Source organism: Malaclemys terrapin, chromosome 15 (assembly GCF_027887155.1).
Source record: "Malaclemys terrapin pileata isolate rMalTer1 chromosome 15, rMalTer1.hap1, whole genome shotgun sequence".
In the NCBI taxonomy this organism is placed as follows: Eukaryota; Metazoa; Chordata; order Testudines; family Emydidae; genus Malaclemys; species Malaclemys terrapin.
In genome coordinates, this window is record NC_071519.1 from 30,015,826 (window position 1) to 30,022,418 (window position 6,593).

Below are 6,593 nucleotides of genomic sequence, written 5' to 3' on the forward strand. Positions count from 1 at the left end.
TTATAACTTATATTAAGGACTTTGCAACAATCATTTCTGTTAATTGTTGAATGTTCTTTTGACTGAAAGTTTGCAATAGCAGAGTCATGCTTACCAATTACACAACCCCCGGGGGGTTAGGCTTCAGGATGCATTTTAATATCCTCAGATCCTTCTCTTTGCCCTTATAGACAATCAAGTTTTTGTCAGATTCATAGATTTTTGACTTTGTACAGACATCCCTCCGGAAGGCGTTTCTGGAGGCTGTCCCAGATCTACACCGCTAGGTTCTCTGTTGTGCTGTGGCGGGAAGAGAGGCTTGATGATGAAAAGAGGAGGACGCCAAGGGAAGAAGTGTGCTGTTTAAGGCTGGAGAACTGCACTGCTTCAGGTAAAACTAGGTGTTGCCAGAACTATCTGAGCTTGCAGCAGATTCCACATGTCCAGTGCTTTGCAGCCTGGTGTACTGTGTCTGCAAATGGCACTCTCTCCAACCAATGCTCTGCCTGTGCTCCATAGCCCCTACCCCAGCTCCTCTGGAGTGGGTGCATTGACTGCATCAGTAGAGCAGTTCTGCGCATAGTAACTCCTAGAAGTGAGTGCACTGTGCTGTCCTTGCATTACTGAATAGCCACTTACTATAACCAACCCTTCCTAGACAAAAAACTAAACCAGTATGTTCAGTACCCGATAAAAGGCAATAGGTGTTTGGATGTGTTTGTAGTTTGCCTTACCCTTTGATGGGGGATTGTAATGAACGTCTTTCTGTCCCAGCCCCACTGTACACCTGGCTCATCACCATCTCCTTGTGCATTTCTGTAGCGCTTTGCCAACGTCTGTGAAAAATGAGGGGCTTGGTTCCTCCTCTTGCTGGCACAATGTGACTCCAGCAATTTCAATGGACTTTATTTGCTCATTTCCCTGGGGGTAAATTAGGAGTGCCAGCTCAAGGTCTCTTCCCCAAGGACTTTTCTCTAAATGTGGGGATGACAAAGAGAGGCACAAGGGGCCCATCCCACAACTCAGAAAATCCCAACAATTTGCTAATCATTGAGATTCCTGATGAACCATTCATTTCACATACCCTATCTCTGTTCTATATAGGCCTACTCTCCCACTAACCCACACACCAATAGACTATATAAAATCAACTCCCGGATCTAATCTGATCAGTGGATTAGATGTTAAGGGCTGCTATAAAGCAAACAATTCTTTTGTTCTTTTGATCAATTGTTCTCCAGGTCCACTGAAAGTAGGACAAGAAGTAATGGGGTTAAATTTACAGCGAGGGAGATTTCTAACTCTAGTTAAGCTCTGGAACTGGCTTCTGAGGGAGGTTGTGGAATCCCCATCATTGGAAGTTTTTAAGAAGAGGTCAGACAAACACCCGTCAGGGATGATCTAGGTTTACTTGGTCCTGCCTCAGTGCAGGGGACTGGACTTGATGACCTCTTGAGGTCCCTACCATCCCTACATTTCTAGGATTCTATGGTTTTTCTAACTCTCAGGGCTATGCACTTAAAACCGGGATCTGAAAATTCAGCTATGTTTTTCCTGCCTATTACATGGAGTCACAGAATAACAATACTGCAGTCACAAATGAGCCGAGCAGTTTGTTGAATACAAAACCGCACCCTATGGGCTTCACCCCTTGGACTGTAGAAATGTTCCAATAAACAGGCTTATTCTGCTAGATTTGGCCGGTCGGTAAAGATTCAGTAAATCCTCGTAGATTTACTGACCCAGAGCCTGTGACATGTTTTTGCAGTGCCAATCCCAGTGCGGCCCTGATCCTTGATCTGGCCCCTTGGCACTACCAACAATAAATTGTGCATTCAGGTTCAAGAATTCTGAACAGCCGACTGAGCACAGAAGCTCTCTGGGAAGCAGCTTAGAAATTCCAGAGAGAGAGATTGGCCAGTTTCCATGGACATTGGATAGAATTTGGTGTCCACAGAAGCATGGTAAGAATTTGCACCACAAGAGCATCCTCCCAAGTGGGGCCTTTTACATTAGGCTGACAGGACAGGAAAGAGAGGCAGTTGCAGATGATGGCTTCGGAGAGAAAGATTTGTCTTAAATAGAGTGGAGCCACTTGTCTCTAAAATTCCCAGGCACTGACTTTAGTTCTGCCACAAAACCTCGCCACTCACCTTACAACATCAGCAAAATGGAGCACATCCTGCTCCAGGTTCTTGTGATCAAGTGGCTCCAGGATGGTCTCCTGGAGCAGAGAGGAAGGACATTAGTGAGTACATCTGCGTGGCTCATTACTGGTGCCCTGGACTCAGAGCTGAGTGCCCAGGGAAGATCCTATGACACCTTTAGGGGAATCCCAGACCACTTTAAGGTGGGGATCTTTAATGATGCTGAACCCTTGGCTCAGTCTTTTCCTGTGAGGCCCTAGAGATTTGGCATTGGCAGGAAGATACCAGGATGAAACTGCTAACGGGAGACTGCAGCATGTTATGCAGCTGGTGAGGGGAAGTCAAATAGCTCCTCTCCACATCACAAGCTAGTGAGGGGGCTGGTAATGGGAAGATTTCCCGCCAGCAGGACACGGGGCTTGCGTCCCCTCAGCATCGCATAATTCAGCCCCTCACTGTCATCGGGTCTTTATCCAAAGCACAAACGTCACAGGCTTTGCAGTCAGTCCGTAGCTTTCATGCGCTGCTCTGGAGAGTTCAGGGCACACAGTGATTAAGCCTGCTCCCCAGATTGCAGTGATGTTATCTCTGATCCTAGAGGAGGCTTCCTGAATTTCAGAGCACTAGGAAATGTCACAGAGGGAACTTAAATCACAGGCACTGCACAGAACACTCCTCTTCCTTCTGGCCCTCCAAACTTACTGCTGATACCTGTGAAATCCCTCCAATGATCAGAGAGGATTGTAAGCAGCATGAAAGGAACTATCCGTAACATTATTACCTTCATGTGTTCTTGAAGTGTGAGAATGTTTATAAACACGCCACTGGTGGGGTTTATCTAAAGGACAAATAGAGAGCGGAACCTCAGTCCAATGCTGTAAAATGCTCTGTGGTGACGATTCAAACGCAGAAACAACTGGAGTTTATACTGGAACACTGAGCAAAAAGCAAGTTCATATGTGCAATATAGACCTAGTGCCTTGCCTGTCTGGTAGCACTCCGACCTGATATGCAAATCAAAAAGGAGTTTAATGTTATGCTCTATAATTCTATTCTAATTAGCTCCTTATCCTGTGCCCATCGTGGTGGTAGTTCTTATGCTACATAGCAATTAACCTACCTACAAACAGGAGCTGTTTTCAGTTGCATAGTAATGAAATCTTCTCTCACTGAGGTGTAGGGTGACCAGACAGCAAATGTGAAAAATCGCAATGGAGGTGGTGGGTAAAAGGTGCTTATATAAGAAAAAGTCCCAAATATCGGGACTGTCCCTATAAAATCGGGATATCTGGTCACCTCACTGAGCTGCTCAAGGGAAACACATTTGTGAGTTTCTTCACAGACACTGGGTAGTTCAGCTCAGTCAATGAAATTGTGTATTGCCTTGGGAAGTTCTTGTCCGGTGCAAAGTGATATATTTGCATAACACAGGGACAGGAAAAGAAGTTGAAAGCCAATAGAAACCAAACTGTGGTTCACATTGTTATTTGGAAGTTGTCCAGGAGGGAGAAAGGCGATGAGTTTTACTGTGGCTTGATGTTGTAGTGAGCTGGATAAACACTTCATTACTGCTAGCATGGGAATAGGGCTTCAGGGAGCAGGAGAGAGGCAATCTTTGCTGGGCCATGCCCCAGGACTAAGGCCTTGTCTGCACTTGGGGTTCAGCAGTCAGTGACCCCCCAACATTGGGTTCAATCTCCAAGTGCAGACAAAAGCACTGGCTCTGCTGTTCCCTCCTTGAAACCAAGGGAAACTCCACTGGTGTAGATTGCTGCTTTCCCTCTCTACCCTCAGAGCCTGGGCCTGCTGGCTCAGGGACAATCCCGCGCTTAGACAAGGCCCGAGCTAGCTAGAATTCCAAATGAAGCTAAACACAGCCTGGATAAAGGGGAAATAAGCAGAGACACCTACCTCCTCACGCACGCCCACGGTCACTGCAAAGCAAATAGAAGGCAATAGTTGTGAATAGACCCCCTCTGCTTTTGCTTCTGCCACGCACAGGTTTTGGGGAGAGTGAGGGGGGAGGGGAAAAGAAGGGGAATATTGCTGCAATAGGGATCTTTAAATTACAGTCTGCATTTTGCAGCCTGCTGGGTGTGGCAACCTTGCTTATGAGACACATCTTTGACTGCATGTCCAATATTTCCCTTACCAGCAGTACCTGGGGGCTTCCCGGGGACAGGAAGGCAATATTTTGTCTCTCCTGGTGCCCCATAAAAGAGGCACAGATACTGCCATGGAGAGACGCAGCAGCAATGCTAACCCCAAATCATTGCTGCTCTATGGAAAGAGGTGGCCCCCTCTGCTAAAAGGCCTGATTTACCAAAACCCTGAGCAGTTACAACTCCAGGTGAAGTCAGGGTGGGAATTGCAGATGTCCTGCCTCCCTGAAAATCAGGCCTTGAACCTGGAGAGTTAGACCCACAATAATACCTTGAAATTACTACCCATCCATTTTACGTTAGCAACTGGAATGGGAGAGAAGTAGGTGCTGTCTCAAGGATCAGATGCAGAGCAGTTATTCCCTGGATAGGATTTTTAAATAATAGTACTTAGCCCTTCCGTAGCATTTTTCATTCATAGCTCTCCAAGCACGTAACAAAGGAAGATAAGAAGAACGGTTATATCCTGACTCCCAGTCTGGTGCCCTATTTACTCGACTACTCCACCCCTTGGCCTTAGTCTTTGTTCACAATTTTTCATGGAGAGAAAACTCTCCAGTTCTGGATTATTTGCTTTGAATGTGAGACAGAAGCTGTTAGCTTGGAGGGGGAAGGGGAAAGCATGTTTTTAGACACTGACCCCTATTTCCCTTTCACTGATCCTTCCCTAGACCAGGGGAACATGTAGGGCTGCCCCTCACCTTTATAGTTGAGTCAATGACTGTGGTTGCATTTCCCAAAGAGTTCCTTGTTTTCATCATCACTTCATGATTTGCTGTGGGGGGTGGGGGTGGGAAAGCCAGCCTTAGGAAGCCAATGGCAAGACAGCTTCCATCAACCACTCTGTGCCCTGCCCCATGTCACCTTTCTGAGGGATCAGAGCAGAACCTTACAGAACCATTTTTCAGGTCCTAGATGGCAGCAGTGTCTGTATTTGCCATTGAATCGCGAAGAAAACTGATGAGAGAGGAAAGAGAAACTCCATCTCACTTATGTACCTAAAAATGGAAGGAGAAGCCAGGAAAACCTGCATGGAAGATGCTGTCCCACTTTCCCATCTTCTCCTGCCCGGAGCTTCTCTACTTTCCAAATTTTCCTGTTCTCTGCTATTCTGCTTAATCCTGCCCTGCAGCGTTACATGTGCTCCCCTGCTTTCCCAGCTCCTCCCTGTGCTCTGCTCCCTGGCTCAAACCTGCCCTGCTTTTATCTTCCTGCTGATCACAGGAACATAGAAATTGCCAGATTAGATAGAGCACCTGTCTAAGCCAGTCAATATCTGGTCACGCCACAGTGGCCCGCCCCAGCTGTTTCAGAGGAAGATGCAAAAAACCCTGCCCCCCTGGAGTTCCACCCCCTCCCATGATCCCATCACTTAGGGAAACTTGAGGGCTTAGTTCCCATCCAAAATTCTAGCACCATCATGTCTTATGACAGCTAGTTCCACAGGCTAATTGTGTACCATTGTACAATGCACTTGAGAGCTCGGTCTCAGAATATACATTATGCCATGAGCCATAGTTAAATATCACACAAACTGTGTAATGGTTTGATAAATAGAAATTGCTACATACATTCTAGCTACACATACAAACAATCCCCCGAAGCGTTGACCTGGCCTATAGAATCTCAGCCTTCTCTGGACAAAAAATAAAGGTCTCAGGATTGACAAATCTCCTTTAAAGTCCAAACCTGAGAGAAGCCCCACCTCTTTCACTATATATTGCCCCTTGCCTGGGCCTATTAGCAGAGATGTTGCCTGCAAAAGTCATTTGCCCCCTTGCTGGTGGCTCAAGATGCTGCCCTGGTCGAATAGGGAATTGTGGGTCACAAACCGGCTTGACCCATCTTTGCCAGACAACAACCGTCAAAGTGGCTGGAGGAATACCAAAAAATGTCCCCCAAAAGGCTGATTGTGCCCTGTTACCTGCTCAGCCTGTGAATGGCTGCAAAGGTTTCTGTTCTGGTGAGGAAGGCCACCTTACCTGCAGGGCTGAGTTTGCCATTTCTAGTTCTGCTCTGCATCACTGGAGCCAAGGAGCACAGTCGCTGCCGAAGTGGAAACTGTCCCACGCCAGACCTCAGAGCCTCAATAAACATAGCCCCATGACATCATGTGTGTCGCAGGAAAGCAACCAGGCAGATGGAAGGGTTAAAGTAATTTCCCAGATGACTCTGCTTGAAGTGCATGACTACATCATCTGGGAGGTTTTTTCCAGTTAATTTGGCTTATTTCCCTTATCCTCTTGGACAATGAATGAAGACTACAAGAAGTCATCTCCCGTTAGACAAGATTCATTCACAGCTG

General features: G+C 46.7%; 1 pseudogene; it reads right to left on the reverse strand.

Moving 5' to 3' along the window:
- Positions 1 to 6,385, reverse strand: LOC128823385 (6-pyruvoyl tetrahydrobiopterin synthase-like; annotated as a pseudogene).
- Between the last annotated feature and the right edge of the window lie 208 nt (positions 6,386 to 6,593).